This window comes from Prinia subflava, chromosome Z (genome assembly GCF_021018805.1).
Source record: "Prinia subflava isolate CZ2003 ecotype Zambia chromosome Z, Cam_Psub_1.2, whole genome shotgun sequence".
In the NCBI taxonomy this organism is placed as follows: domain Eukaryota; kingdom Metazoa; phylum Chordata; class Aves; order Passeriformes; family Cisticolidae; genus Prinia; species Prinia subflava.
In genome coordinates this window covers 8,207,517-8,223,262 of record NC_086283.1, presented here as the reverse complement: position 1 = coordinate 8,223,262, position 15,746 = coordinate 8,207,517, and positions in this window count along the sequence as shown.

Below are 15,746 nucleotides of genomic sequence, written 5' to 3'. Positions count from 1 at the left end.
TCACTTAGAGCTTGTTTTTAGTTTCTGTCTATTGAGTGGATTAAATCTCCCTTGCAGTTGATTTGGCTTGAAAGTATACAAAGATCAAATATATCAATAGAGAGAGCATTCTTTCTTCAGAACTCTTTTACATATTCTACATTTTGCATCATGTATAACCTAAGAAAATTAAATTACAGTTTATAAACAGAAAAGGAGTATTGACACCCTGCACAGACGCGAACAGGTGGATGGCTCTGGTAATGGAACAGGAGCCAACGATGCATCTGTGGCTGCGCAACAGGGAGCAGCAGCGGAGGGAACTGCACATTCAGAGTACGTATGGCTCATAGCCACCATGGAGTTTTGTGCCTTTTTTTTCTTTTCTTTGTAGGACTAAGTTACACTGTTATGCCTGTTTTATCTTTGAAGCCTTCCCTACTGATTTCCCTCTTCTGCCATGTTGCATGATGATCAAATGATACCGTTTGCATTTTGGGAGAAAAAGGCAGCCCAAGGAAGATGAAAGACTTTGCACAGAACTTTAGAGTTGAGTGTGGGGATGTGGCAAAGCATGGGGACTAGCTGCTTCAAATCCCATAGCTGGGTGACTGACCACACCTTTCTTCCAGTGAAAACCAGGACACTCTTCCTCTCAGGGCAGGGAGAATCCAACTCCTCATTACATGCCACAGAGTTAAAGACAGCAGGGTTCTTCAAAAGAAGCATGTCATGGCTAGTCAGTGCAGTTGCATGATTATGTGGGATTTTTTGTATCAATAAACATTGAAGTGTGGTGATACTAACAGCTGCACATTCCTTCTGGTTCTCTTCCCTCTAGTGCACAGCAAGGAGTAATTAGGTGTCCAATTTGCTTGGATTTTTACTCAGAGGTGAGGATCCACCTGTAGTCATCCTTTCTGCCTTGTGGGAGGAGGAGGAGGAAGCCAGAAGGGGAGCTGCACAAGTCAGCTGGCTGACGTGGGATGCTGTGGGCAGCTGGCTGGAAGCACAGCCCTTGCTGGGAAGCTCCCCAAGTCACCTCTTGGTGGTGAACGTAGAGGGAGAAGCCCTTGCCGAGATGGCACTGGCAGAGCTGTGGGGCGCTCATTATTCTGATCCCAGTCTCATTTGCCTGGTGCCAATGGAGCAGCAAACTCAAATTCTTTCCTCCCAATGCATGTTGTGGTTTTCTGTCTTCCAGATTGTGCAAAGCGGACGACTGATTCTGGCAACAATCTGTGGCCATGTCTTCTGCAGCGAGTGCCTCCCTAATGCCCTGAAGATTGCTGGCTTGTGCCCAACTTGCAGGGTGGAACTTACTTCTGATCTGTATTTTCCCATTTTTATATGAGTGCTTCTGCTTCTCCAGACTGACTCAGACCAATCTTGGAGAACAGGCAGTGTAGAGATTTGTTTCTTTAGGTATATAGTTCTTCCTGTATGTAGTTCTTCTTCTATATAGTTTCATTTTGGCTGAATTCAATTATAAATAAAGTTTTGGTTGCTTTAAATACAGTTGGTCTGCTCTTCGATATTACGTTCCCCTGTGGGAATGGTTTCTCCCCCCTCAGGGACCCCTAGGGCTGGTAGCCATATAGTTTAACCATTCCTCCCCTTTCTGACCCTATTGGCTGTGTCCCAAAGTGTCCCTCCCTGGCAGGAGCTAAGAAAACACCCTGTTCCTCTGTGCATGCCCGCTTTCCCTCTGGACACCACCTGGAATAAAGGTCTTGATCTGCAGCTGGGGGTCAGAGCCTCTTTTGGAGTCCTTTATCCTGTCCCTGAAATATTCCTCCAAAGCTTTCTAAGGCCTGAGGTAACATTGGAACCTCAGAGGGATTAAAGGAGGATTTATTTCACTTCTGTGCTGGACTCGGCTGAGAGACAGAGATGTTGGAGAGGTGGAAGTAAGGCTCTTGGTTTGAGCAGTCAGCAGCTCATTCTTTTCATCACACTGTAGTCATTGATTTGGGGGAAAGGTGCTAAAGCCATAAGCTTTGTAGTTCTTGTGGCCAGCGTGTGTTGTACGGGGAAAAAGAAACCGGCCCTGCTTGGGGTGTGAGGGGTTCCATTTCTCAGGCCAGACTCTGGTGGATGCTTTGGTGAAAATGTCGGGATTCCATTGCTCAGAAGGTGAAAAGAGGAGCAGGTTGTGCACACGTCCAAAGAAAGCATTTTGCTTTGGGAATAACTGGCACATAAACAAACTGCTGCATTTAGTGTTGTAAGGTTTCATTAGAATTACAGTCTGGAGGCTTTTGAATGGATGGAGTTGGTTACTGACTTGGAGCTGTTAGCAGTACAACTGTGTGGTAGCCCCAGTGCCTTCAATTACGGCACTATAATCCTAAGTTACCTTGAAAAGAAATGCAATTATCCAGAATTATAATGACTGGATGTAAGAAAGGAAAGAAAACTACTTCTGTTTTATGAAAGTAATAAAGTGGCAAGGGCAGATCTCAGGTATACAATGCAACAGTAACTTCATTGTGCCATGAAAAAGAAAATTCAGATGACCAAACTGAGCTGAGGTCCTCTGTGTGTTAAAGTTTGTCATCTGTGTGGATATATATCCTTACTTTTGGTTTTTTATTTTTTTCTTTATTGTGTTATTTATCTGCTTCCTCAGTCATAGTTCAAGGTGTCTTAGAACTGCCATATTTAGGCAGAGGTAGTAATAAAAAAGGTTCATTTATTCATCAAGCCACCTAATTTTTATGTGGCTTGATCTTAATAAAAAAAAATGAAAACATTAGTATTAGCCTGATAAAGAGATCTTCTGATTTTCGTTTTTAATGAAAACTACATGAATTGTCAAAATTACTCCAAGATAATCCTTTAATAGACACATATAAAATGATTTAGCAAAGGATGGTCATAAATATTAGACCGATGTTTTCTGTTTCTCATTGTTGCTAGACTTCTAGATACTTGGTGGATGCAATGACATTAAGCAGAAATGTCTTTTTAAGTGGCAATATTCCTAGGTGACATGCCATGCCAGGTATTCTGAATAATGAGAAGAGCATTTAAAGAAACCATTTATGGTCAGGTTGGTTTGATCCTCAGTAACCTGCAACAAAATGGCAGTCAGCTGATTTTATAATACATTTAACCCAAACTTAGTTTGGCTCAAAACCATCAGCTGTGGCAATTTTCTTTTAAAAATTTGGTTTAGGGTTAGTAATTAACCCTCTCAATGGGTATATATATAAAAAATTTTTAGAAGTATTGATCTAGGAAAGCATTGATTAGCAAAAGGTAGCAATGGTTGAAGCAGTGGTTTTGGTCTTGGTGCATAGTTGTCAGCAGACGGAAAAGCACATTTTCAGCTCATTCCATCATTGGTCTGTAGGCATAGAGGAACTGGAGTTTTTTGAGCTTTCGAAGCCCAGACCAGAGAAACAGCTTATTTGCATTGTTCATTTCTCATAATCTGTGCTTTGGGACTCATACAAGGTGCTTAATCATTCATCTATTAAATGTATATTTGGAATTGCTTTAGCATCTTAGCATTTTTATTCAAAGCGTAACAACTCTTTTAGGTTTTTTCAAAACAATGGAAAAGTTGGAAAAGTAATCCCCACCCATTCTTTAACACTCAATATGTTGTCAATTACTCAAAAGGATGAATTGTGATAACAGAGAAATTTCTGTAAGAAATGAGTCTCCTCATGCAGAGCATGAGCTGAACATGTGCTTGTGCTCTCCACAGCACCGCATCGATTTCCACCATTCTGCCGACACCGCAGAGCACCCAACGGGAACAGGGCCTGAGGGGCATCCCTGGATGTGGCAGGGCTGAGACAGGTTCCCTGCTGCTCTCAGGATCCCCAGACCATCCCTGTGGACACAGGCCCCATGGCAGACTGGCTGGAAGGAAAAGGGAATATTAATGCTGCGTTTTCTGCTGCGTCACTTTCATAGCAGAGCAGGGCCTCAGGAGGAAGGTGCTGTCCCCAGGAGCAGAGCAAACCTCCTCAACCCTGTGTTGGGAATTCCTGCTAGAGGAGTAGTTGGACACCTGAAAATGCCAAGACTTTGGAGACTTGAACTAAGGATCTGAACTGTTAGAGTTTCAACAGTTTGGGAAAAAACCAACAACCTTTGATTGTGTTTTAATTGCTGTTTACTAGAGTTAAACACTCCCATAAGTTTTAAAACAGCAGTAGACAAATAAACCTGGAGGGGCGGGGGGGTGAAGGAAGGGTTTAAATTTCCTTTATCCTTGGGGAGGAGTGTTCTGGTGGGGTTTCTTTAGGCACAGGGAGGCTCCAGTGGCGCTCAGACTCCTCAGGCTGAAGGCGGCGGGAGGTGCAGCTCTGGCCCTCTGTGCCCCGTGAGGCTCCATGTGCAGAGCTGTGCCTGGCAGTGCCCAGCAGCAGCAGGATGTGCCTGTGGAGCAGGGCCGGAGGGGCCGTGGGGATGTGCGGAGGCCTGGAGCCCCTGTCCTGTGCAGCCAGGCTGGCAGAGCCGGGGCTGAGCAGCCTGGAGGGGAGCAGGGCCCGAGGAGGCCTCCCTGCGGCCTCCCGATGCCTGAAGGGGGCAGAGAGGCACGGGGGAAGGGGAAGGGCTTGGGACCAGAACGGGGAAGATTGGGACCAGATGTTCGGAAGCACCGTGAGGATGGGGAGACCTTGGAACGGGCTGCCCAGAGAAGCTGTGGGTGCCCCGTGCCTGGAACGTTCCAGGCCAGGCTGGACAGGGCCCTGAGCACCCTGATCTAGTGGGTGGCAGCAGCACCGAGTGATGGTTGAGGTGCCTCCGTGGCGTGCTGGAACTCCATGGGTGAGCAAAGCGGACACCTGTTCCCTGGGCATGGAATGTTGGCCCCGGTTGCCAGGGGCACTCCCGCTCCCAAGGTTCTGTTGGCACGGAGTCTGTTGAGCCAGTTGACGGGTTCTCTGCTGCGCAGCAGACGTGGAGCATCCGTCTTCTCCGTCCCGCTTGCGAACAGAGAGCGATTTGGCGACACTTGCGAGCCAAACTCTGGACTGACTGCAGAGGTGAGTGCAGACTGTTCTGGAAAAGGCTTCTGATGCTGAGCGGCTGGGCTGGGCTGCAGCATGGGCTGCAGGGGGGCTCAAGTGCCAAAGGTGTGGACTCCCCCTCTAGCTTTGGACTGGAGGCTTTGGAAGGGGAGCCTTACAGCATGGGGGTGTTCAAGAAAAGTGGCATTCCAAATAGATAATTTCCCCTCTACTTTTCTGATAGGTTTGCAAGAGCAGTTTTCTGTATCTCCAAAAATTCTGCAGTGGGCTACCTAAAGGAACCAAAGGGATTGATCACATCCCTGACATTCCTTTGTGGGTGTTTGTCCCACTTACTTTGGCGGTGGATTTTGATCACAAAACACCATGAGCTCAGTAAGTACTTTGCTACTCAATGCAAATCTGATTCTTGAAACATTTTCCAGCGTACTTCTAGAAGGGATTTCAAGAGTTTGTAGCAAATGCACATGAGCAGAAACCTTTGAAAACTTCATGTAACTTGATGTTCTGGAATATGGAAGGTTTTGAATCTCTGTGCATGTTAGCAGTAGTCCAAAAATGCCTACAGTGTGAGCCGCAACCTGATAGAATTGTGAACTGCTGTCCTGATTCTCAAGCCACTGGGACAGGCTCTTTCTTGGTGAGGCGGCTTGTCAGAGATCAGGGGTGATGTCTGTTCCCTGCAGTCGTGTGCTCAGGTGGGAATGGCCTGTAGCAGCATTGGATGCATATTGCAGCCTTTGCAGGAGTGTTTCCTGTATGCGTGTGTGCTGTCATTGGTGTTGCAGAGAACAAGGGCCGTGTTAATCTTACTGCCACAGGAAATGCTAAGGCTTTGCTCTCTCTCAGCGCCAGCGAAAGCGCCCTGGAGGAGCAGTTGATTCCGGACCAGCTCAGAAGCGGAGCAGGCTGCTGCCCTCCAGCGCGGCTGCAACTTCGCACACACGGCCAAGAGACCTTGAGCCAAGTGGCACCGCTGCTCTGGAGCCTGGTAAGAACAGAAACTGCTTCTGGGCGTGAGGACCTGCTGGCCATGTGCTCTTGCCACTTGCCAGGCCCTTTAGCAGGGAGGAAGGGAAAGCCTGGGCTTGAGGGAGAGCCTGGTATGGCATCCCTACACAACAAGCCTTGTGACAACTGTTTTGCTTTGTTACTGAGCTGGATACACTGGCTGCTAGTGGGGGGTGAGGTGTGTAGCAAAGGTCCTCAAGTGCTGCTCAAACACCTGAATGTGTGTTCTGATAAGCTGGCAGTCACTGCAGTTGCCACAGTGAAGGGTGGCAAGCTGAGTTGGGGATGTCCCAACCTGGACAAAGAGAAGGAGAATTGGTCATCAGCTGTGGCCCATCCTTCAGGGGAAGATGTACAGCATGGTACTATAAAGTTAGGATCCCCTGTAGTGTTGGTTGTTTTTTTTTCTCCAGTGTGTTAAACATTCCCCTATGTGAGATGAATCATCTATTGATGTGAACCTCCCATAAGCTGGTTCATCCAGCAGAATCTGTGAGGAGCTGTGATGCTCTTCCTCTTGTGCTGCCCCTTCTGAGGACAGGGCTAGCAATGCTCCCTTTGGATGGCTGAGGCCAAAGCTTGACTGGAATGTTGGACACATTCCTGAAACAGAGAGACCTAGGGCATAGTGCATCCAACCACAGCCTGTTCCACTGTGGCAGCCCATTCCATTCCTCTGCAGTCTCTGATCTTGATTCCAACATTCTCTTTTTTCACCTGGTGCAGAATTCATAGATCTCACAGTCGATGAAGTCATAGATCTCACAGGCAAATCTTCTGAGCCTGAGGTCATCATTATCAGTGATGATGAGTCTGCTGTGGTAAGTAGTGACGGGCACACTTCTCTCAATCTTGCAGTCAAATTAGTTTGAGCTCCCGGGCCTGTCTTCTGGCATCCAACTCTCTCTCTGAGTATCACTTGCAGAGGGGTGGAGAGTAATCTGAAAGAGGTTGTTGGTTCAGTGATGTAAAGAAAAAGCAAGGGAGAGGACAGGAAGTCTTTGACTTCCTCAGTAAGAAGTGTTTTCACTGCAACATCAGTTCAAGGTACCCCTGTCACTGAGGTGCCAATCGCAACTGCAGCTGACTGGGTACAAAGTAGTTGCATTTTTGTTACTCCAGGAAGTCTTTAAAAAGTCACTATTTTTTCTTTTCATTTCCCCTGCAATTGGAAAGAATACTTCTCCATCCAGCCCAAAGTGTAGTTTATGCCATCAGTTTGGGGATGCCACTGCTGCCAAGCAAAGCAGAATATGCAGCAGGCGTAGCATCAAGGGGACCTCCTGACAGCACTATTCCTGAGCCTTTGCAAAGGAAAGGCCTCAAACTTTACAACAGAGCCTTCATGACCCAGCTCCAATTCCGTCAAAATCAAGAATGGGTTTGGGGTTCTCTCTTTAGCAACTGTTAATGTACTACACAATATTTTTGGATACCTCAGTGACTTTGCTTGTTTGGGGGAGAAAGAGGGAAAGAAACAGCTGCAGGCCCATAGCCAATGGAAAAGTGGGGAATGGTGGAGCAGAAGTCATTGGTGTTGCAGAGAACAAGGGCCGTGTTAATCTTACTGCCACAGGAAATGCTAAGGCTTTGCTCTCTCTCAGCGCCAGCGAAAGCGCCCTGGAGGAGCAGTTGATTCCGGACCAGCTCAGAAGCGGAGCAGGCTGCTGCCCTCCAGCGCGGCTGCAACTTCGCACACACGGCCAAGAGACCTTGAGCCAAGTGGCACCGCTGCTCTGGAGCCTGGTAAGAACAGAAACTGCTTCTGGGCGTGAGGACCTGCTGGCCATGTGCTCTTGCCACTTGCCAGGCCCTTTAGCAGGGAGGAAGGGAAAGCCTGGGCTTGAGGGAGAGCCTGGTATGGCATCCCTACACAACAAGCCTTGTGACAACTGTTTTGCTTTGTTACTGAGCTGGATACACTGGCTGCTAGTGGGGGGTGAGGTGTGTAGCAAAGGTCCTCAAGTGCTGCTCAAACACCTGAATGTGTGTTCTGATAAGCTGGCAGTCACTGCAGTTGCCACAGTGAAGGGTGGCAAGCTGAGTTGGGGATGTCCCAAGCTGGACAAAGAGAAGGAAAATTGGTCATCAGCTGTGGCCCATCCTTCAGGGGAAGATGTACAGCATGGTACTATAAAATTAGGATCCCCTGTAGTGTTGGTTGGGTTTTTTTTTCTGTGTGTTAAACATTCCCCTATGTGAGATGAATCATCTATTGATGTGAACCTCCCATAAGCTGGTTCATCCAGCAGAATCTGTGAGGAGTTAAGCTGCTCTTCCTCTTGTGCTGCCCCTTCTGAGGACAGGGCTAGCAATGCTCCCTTTGGATGGCTGAGGCCAAAGCTTGACTGGAATGTTGGACACATTCCTGAAACAGAGAGACCTAGGGCATAGTGCATCCAACCACAGCCTGTTCCACTGTGGCAGCCCATTCCATTCCTCTGCAGTCTCTGATCTTGATTCCAACATTCTCTTTTTTCAGCTGGTGCAGAATTCATAGATCTCACAGTCGATGAAGTCATAGATCTCACAGGCAAATCTTCTGAGCCTGAGGTCATCATTATCAGTGATGATGAGTCTGCTGTGGTAAGTAGTGACGGGCACACAAACTAGTTGTATATTTGTTAATCCAGGAAGTCTTTAAAAAGTCACTGTTTTTTCTTTTCATTTCCCCTCCAATGGGAAAGAATACTTCTCCATCCAGCCCAAAGTGTAGTTTATGCCATCAGTTTGGGGATGCTACTGCTGCCAAGCAAAGCAGAATATGCAGCAGGCGTAGCATCAAGGGACCCTCCTGACAGCACTATTCCTGAGCCTTTGCAAAAGAAAGGCCTCAAACTTTACAACAGAGCCTTCATGACCCAGCTCCAATTCCGTCAAAAGCAAGAGTGGGTTTGGGTTTGGGGTTCTCTCTTTAGCAACTGTTAATGTAATACACAATATTTTTGGATACCACAGTGAATTTGCTTGTTTGGGGGAGAAAGAGGGAAAGAAACAGCTGCAGGCCCAAAGGCAATGGGAAAATGGAATGGGGGAGCAGAAAGTAGTGTGTTCAGGTGATTCCTAAGAGCTTCCATTTTTTACCCCATTGCAGGACAGGGAGCAGAGCCAGCAGCCACCTGTTTCCAGTGCATCAGAGAATTCAGCCGAGCCACTGGCAAGGGATGATGAAGAAGATTTTTTGCTAATTGTTTTGGATGGGTATGTGACAGATAAATTGACTCTCTAAACTCGGATTTCTGATACATAACAGAAAGAGTTTTTTGCCAAACTTTTGTGTTCTGCTTGATTCTGTGCCAGAACTCCAGGATTGGAATAGAGTGGTCTGTCTGGAAAAGTAATAATAAAAACAACAACAACTATGACGGAACAAAAAAAGAACACCACAAAAAAGCCAACCTGCAAAATCCAGCAGAAACCTTCTCCTCTGTTCATAAAGCCATTGATCAGAATGGCTTCATACACACTGAAATGCTTGCAGTACATCAAAGTTCTTGGAATGATTGTGTTGTTGGGATGGGATATTGCAAAATCAGAGTAAGGGATGCTGCAATTACTGACAGTTTGTGTCCTGGTAACTCTTGGTTCACAGTGAAATTAATGGCTGCATGTTCTTTCTGGTTCTGTTCTCTCTAGTCCATGGCCAGCAGGTCCTGCTAGACCTCCTAGCAGTGAGGCTGAGGACTCTGAGGTGAGGATCCACATGTTCTTGTCCTTTCTGCTTTGTGGAAGGGGAGGGGACAGAGGAGGAGCTGAACATCTCAGTTGTGTCCAGTGGGGTGGTACAGGCAGCTGTCTGGAAGCACAGCCCTTGCTGGGAAGCTCCAGCTTGCACATTCCACTTAGTCCCTCCTTGGCGGTGTCCATAGAGAGAGAAGCCCTTGGCAGGATGGCTGTGGCACGTCTGTGTGTTCCTTGGAGTTCTAGCATGGAGTGACAGACTGCACATTCTCCAAGTTCAGTTTGCCTGGCGCCAATAGAGCAGCAAATTGGAATTCTTTCCTCTTAATGCCTGTTGGGGTTTCCGTTTTTCAGCTGTTCATCCAACATGAAATGTTTAGGGCTATGCCTGCAGAAGCTTCACTTTTCAGGAAAAACATTGGAAAGAAAAGGTTCTAGCCCAAATCCAGTCAGGGAGCTGAAACAGTGAAATAGGGCAGAGTTGTTTTGAGTGGTTCCTAATCTGTTTTTATCTTTACCCCACTGCAGGACAGGGAGCAGAACCAGCAGCCATCACATCTTTCCAGATCAGCAGAGAATTCAGCTGGGCCACTGACAACTCCTGACGAAGAGGAACCAAGACATGATGGGTATGTAACAGTAAAATGTCTCTCTAGATTCTAATTTCTGATATATGGTAGGAACAGGTTTTTGCCAAGCTTCTGCGTTCTCCTAAAGTCTGCACAGAAACTTTAGACCGGGAAAATAGTGGCCTGTCTGGCAGACAAGTAAGTAAAAGTATCCAAAAAAATTTGTAGCCAAATCCAGCTGAAACCTTTTCTTTTTCTTTTTCTTTTTCTTTTTCTTTTTCTTTTTCTTTTTCTTTTTCTTTTTCTTTTTCTTTTTCTTTTTCTTTTTCTTTTTCTTTTTCTTTTTCTTTTTCTTTTTCTTTTTCTTTTTCTTTTTCTTTTTCTTTTCTTTTTCCTTTTTCTTTTTCTTTTTCTTTTTCTTTTTCTTTTTCTTTTTCTTTTTCTTTTTCTTTTTCTTTTTCTTTTTCTTTTTCTTTTTCTTTTTCTTTTTCTTTTTCTTTTTCTTTTTCTTTTTCTTTTTCTTTTTCTTTTTTTCTTTTTCTTTTTCTTTTTCTTTTTCCTATTCCTTTTCCTTTTGATTTTCCTTTTCTTTTTCCTTTATCTTTATCTTTATCTTTATCTTTATCTTTATCTTTATCTTTATCTTTATCTTTATCTTTATCTTTATCTTTATCTTTATCTTTATCTTTATCTTTATCTTTATCTTTATCTTTATCTTTATCTTTATCTTTATCTTTATCTTTATCTTTATCTTTATCTGTTCCTTTCCCCTCCCCTTCCCCTTTCCCAACCTCTCTTTTCCGAACCTCTCCTTTCCTTTCCGAACCTCTCTTCTCTGAACCTCTCCTCTCTGAACCTCTCCTCTCCGAACCTCAAATCTCCTCGAATCTCCTTGAATCTCCTCTCCTCGGATCTCCTCTCCTCGAATCTCCTCTCCTCAAATCTCCTCTCTCCTCTCTCCTCTCTCCTCTCTCCTCACTCCTCATTCCTCATTCCTTGTCCTTGTCCTTGTCCTTGTCCTTGTCCTTGTCCTTGTCCTTGTCCTTGTCCTTGTCCTTCTTCTCCTTCTCCTTCTCCTTCTCCTTCTCCTTCTCCTTCTCCTTCTCCTTCTCCTTCTCCTTCTCCTTCTCCTTCTCCTTCTCCTTCTCCTTCTCCTTCTCCTTCTCCTTCTCCTTCTCCTTCTCCTTCTCCTTCTCCTTCTCCTCCTTCTCCTTCTCCTTCTCCTTCTCCTTCTCCTTCTCCTTCTCCTTCTCCTTCTCCTTCTCCTTCTCCTTCTCCTTCTCCTTCTCCTTCTCCTTCTCCTTCTCCTTCTCCTTCTCCTTCTTCTCCTTCTCCTTCCCTCTCCCCCTCCCCGTCCCCCTCCTCTCTCCTCTTTCCCGTCCCCTTTCCGTACCCCTCTCCTCAAATCTCCTCTCCTCGAATCTCCTCTCATCGAATCTCCTCTCCTCTTCTCAGGAAATCATGGTTGAATATTTATAGACAGTGTGGCTTGATACATGCTGAAATGCTTGCAGTACATAGCAGCTCAGGGAACAAGTGTGATGTAGGACTGAGATGTTTCTTAATCAGAATAGATGTTATGTGTTGTTAGCTCTCTGTCCCTATTGAAATTATTTGCTCCAAGTTCAAATGGCTGCATGTTCTTTCTGGTTCTGATCTCTGTTAGTGCACAGCCAGCAGGTCCTGCTAGTACTCCAACTAGCGAGGATGAGGACACAGAGGTGCAGGACAACGAGCAGAGCCAGCAGTACCCACTTGGTTCCAGAGAGGCAGAGAATTCAGCTGAGCTAGGGACGAGTGACAGTGAAGAGGAACCAAGAGATAACAATGAGTATGTGACAGATGAAGCGTCCGTCTCTCCAAAGTGTAATTTGTGTTGTACTGTAGACACAGGTTTTTGCCAATCTTTTGGGTTCTACTTGATTCTGTTTGGCAAACTCTGACTTGAACTATAGTGGCCTGTCTGGAAGGGAACTAGTGGGGAAGAAACCCCGAAAAACTAGTAAAATCCAGGAGTAAACATTTCCTCTGTCAGGAAGTCAATATTGAATGTTTCTTACATTACAGATTGTGAGATACTGAAATGCTTGCAGTACCTAAAACACTTGCACTAGACTGTGTTTCTGGGCTGGGATGTTGCTGAATCAGAACAAGGGGTTATTTCAATCTCTGCAATTATATGATTTGGTTACCCTCTGTGCTCTGTGCAATTGATGGCTGCATGTTGTTCTGGTTCTACTCCCTCTAGTGAACCAGCAGGAGGCCTTCCTAGTCCTCCAGATTGGGAGGATGACAATGCAGAGGTAAGGATCAACACGTTGTTATCCTTTCTGTTTTCTGGGAGGGGAGGGGATAGAAGGGGAGCTGCACAACTCAGTTGTCTGAGGTGGATGCTATGGGCAGCTGGCTGGAAGCACAGCCCTTGTTGGGAAGCTCCAACTTGCACATTCCTCCAAGTCCATCCTTGGTGGTGTCTGTAGAGGGAGAAGCCCTTGCCAGGATGGCTGTGACACATCTCTGTGTTCCCTGTAGATCTAAGATTGACTGATAGAATTATTTACTCCTGAATCTCTGTTGTGGTTTCCATTCTTCAGCAGCTGTTCATCTAACGTGAAGTGTTTAGGGTTATTACAGCAGAACTTGCCAGTTTGAGGGAGAACCAGGGAAAGAAACAGCTCCAGGTCAAATGGAAATAGGGGACAGGAACAGGGGAGGAGGGAAGAGGGTGTTCAGGTGGTTCATAAGCTGCCTCTGTTTCTACCCAGTTGCAGCAGTGAGTGCACAATCAGCAGCTCCCACTTCTTTGTTTTCAGGGCAGCAGCTCTTTGTGCTACTGCTTTGAATGCTCTTAACCAAACTGAGAGGGTGATACCCAACACTTCTTCACCTGCTCTGCTTTAACTGCTTTCTGGGCAGAGGGTTGCATGCAGCACAGGGGGGCTCAACCAAGCTAACTGTATCTTCTTTTCTCTCCCTTCCCATGTACAATGATGGAAGCTTGCTGAAGGTGAGTTGATGTTTTGCAGTTGGTAAGAGACTTTAATCGAAAGTGTAATAGTCATTTTTGTTATTTTGCAAGAAAGTTGAGCAGCAGGGATTGAAACTGCCTTTAGCAGAAGGCAAAGGACAGGGCTAAAGAGAATGGATCCAATGTGTGTGTGATGGCCTGTGTCAGTCACAGTGGAAAATCCCTGCAATAGAAGTTGTAGCTGAATACTTATGCAGAAATAACTTTAATTTGGTAACTCTTTCTGCAGTTTTAATGGATTAGCGATTGATTATTGTCACATGGACACTGGCGTTGGAGAGGTCATTGTTGCCTGTTGTTTCTGAGAGTTAAAAAGCAAACAGCATTTCTTGACCCTTTGGCTCTTACAGACCAGGCCACTAAAAACTGCTCTCCCTGTAACTTGGCCAATATGTTGCCCACAAAAATTGGATCTGTTATTGGCGTACAACAGGTCAATAATTATACACTTGAGAGGGACACTGATTGCTTATTTCAGTGTTGCACAAGTCTGGGTGTTCAGTGGTATATGACAAATCAGACACACTAACTATTGAAACTTTTATTATTTCTAAATTCTAACAAAGAAAGAAATTAGTATTAATTAGTTACAAGTGACATGGCTTTCTTATTAGATAGTATTTCGTCTTCTTTTGCTTAGTGATTGTCTCACTTCTCACTGTAATTAGTCCACTCTGTCCATTGCTCAGTCTCTCTTTTTTTGGGCTGGGGAGTTTCTTGAGCTGCTGTTCCATGAGTTGGTAGTTGTAGTCTCCCCCTGCAGGAATTACTTCTTAGCAGTCAGAGCGGATTGCAGGAGAGTTGGGTTTCTTCGTTTCTTCCTTATCTTGGAAGTTGTGCCAGATGTGCTTTTGCCCCCTCAGTTCTGCATTCATTGTGTCCACTTGCAGTGGGCATCTTTCTCCCCAAGCTTGTGTAACCTTCTCCTAGCTCTGAAGTGTATCAAGCCCTGAACCTTATCAAGGCAATTCTACCAACCAGGAATTTGTTTTTCTGCCTCAGTGGCATCACTTAGAGCTTGTTTTTAGTTTCTGTCTATTGAGTGGATTAAATCTCCCTTGCAGTTGATTTGGCTTGAAAGTATACAAAGATCAAATATATCAATAGAGAGAGCATTCTTTCTTCAGAACTCTTTTACATATTCGACATTTTGCATCATGTATAACCTAAGAAAATTAAATTACAGTTTATAAACAGAAAAGGAGTATTGACACCCTGCACAGACGCGAACAGGTGGATGGCTCTGGTAATGGAACAGGAGCCAACGATGCATCTGTGGCTGCGCAACAGGGAGCAGCAGCGGAGGGAACTGCACATTCAGAGTACGTATGGCTCATAGCCACCATGGAGTTTTGTGCCTTTTTTTTCTTTTCTTTGTAGGACTAAGTTACACTGCTATGCCTGTTTTATCTTTGAAGCCTTCCCTACTGATTTCCCTCTTCTGCCATGTTGCATGATGATCAAATGATACCGTTTGCATTTTGGGAGAAAAAGGCAGCCCAAGGAAGATGAAAGACTTTGCACAGAACTTTAGAGTTGAGTGTGGGGATGTGGCAAAGCATGGGGACTAGCTGCTTCAAATCCCATAGCTGGGTGACTGACCACACCTTTCTTCCAGTGAAAACCAGGACACTCTTCCTCTCAGGGCAGGGAGAATCCAACTCCTCATTACATGCCACAGAGTTAAAGACAGCAGGGTTCTTCAAAAGAAGCATGTCATGGCTAGTCAGTGCAGTTGCATGATTATGTGGGATTTTATGTATCAATAAACATTGAAGTGTGGTGATACTAACAGCTGCACATTCCTTCTGGTTCTCTTCCCTCTAGTGCACAGCAAGGAGTTGTCATTAGGTGCCAAATTTGCTTGGATTTTTAATCAGAGGTAAGGATCCACCTGTAGTCATCCTTTCTGCCTTGTGGGAGGAGGAGGAGGAAGCCAGAAGGGGAGCTGCACAAGTCAGCTGGCTGACGTGGGATGCTGTGGGCAGCTGGCGGGAAGCACAGCCCTTGCTGGGAAGCTCCCCAAGTCACCTCTTGGTGGTGAACGTAGAGGGAGAAGCCCTTGCCGAGATGGCACTGGCAGAGCTGTGGGGCGCTCATTATTCTGATCCCAGTCTCATTTGCCTGGTGCCAATGGAGCAGCAAACTCAAATTCTTTCCTCCCAATGCATGTTGTGGTTTTCTGTCTTCCAGATTGTGCAAAGCGGACGACTGATTCTGGCAACAATCTGTGGCCATGTCTTCTGCAGCGAGTGCCTCCCTAATGCCCTGAAGATTGCTGGCTTGTGCCCAACTTGCAGGGTGGAACTTACTTCTGATCTGTATTTTCCCATTTTTATATGAGTGCTTCTGCTTCTCCAGACTGACTCAGACCAATCTTGGAGAACAGGCAGTGTAGAGATTTGTTTCTTTAGGTATATAGTTCTTCCTGTATGTAGTTCTTCTTCTATATAGTTTCATTTTGGCTGAATTCAATTATAAATA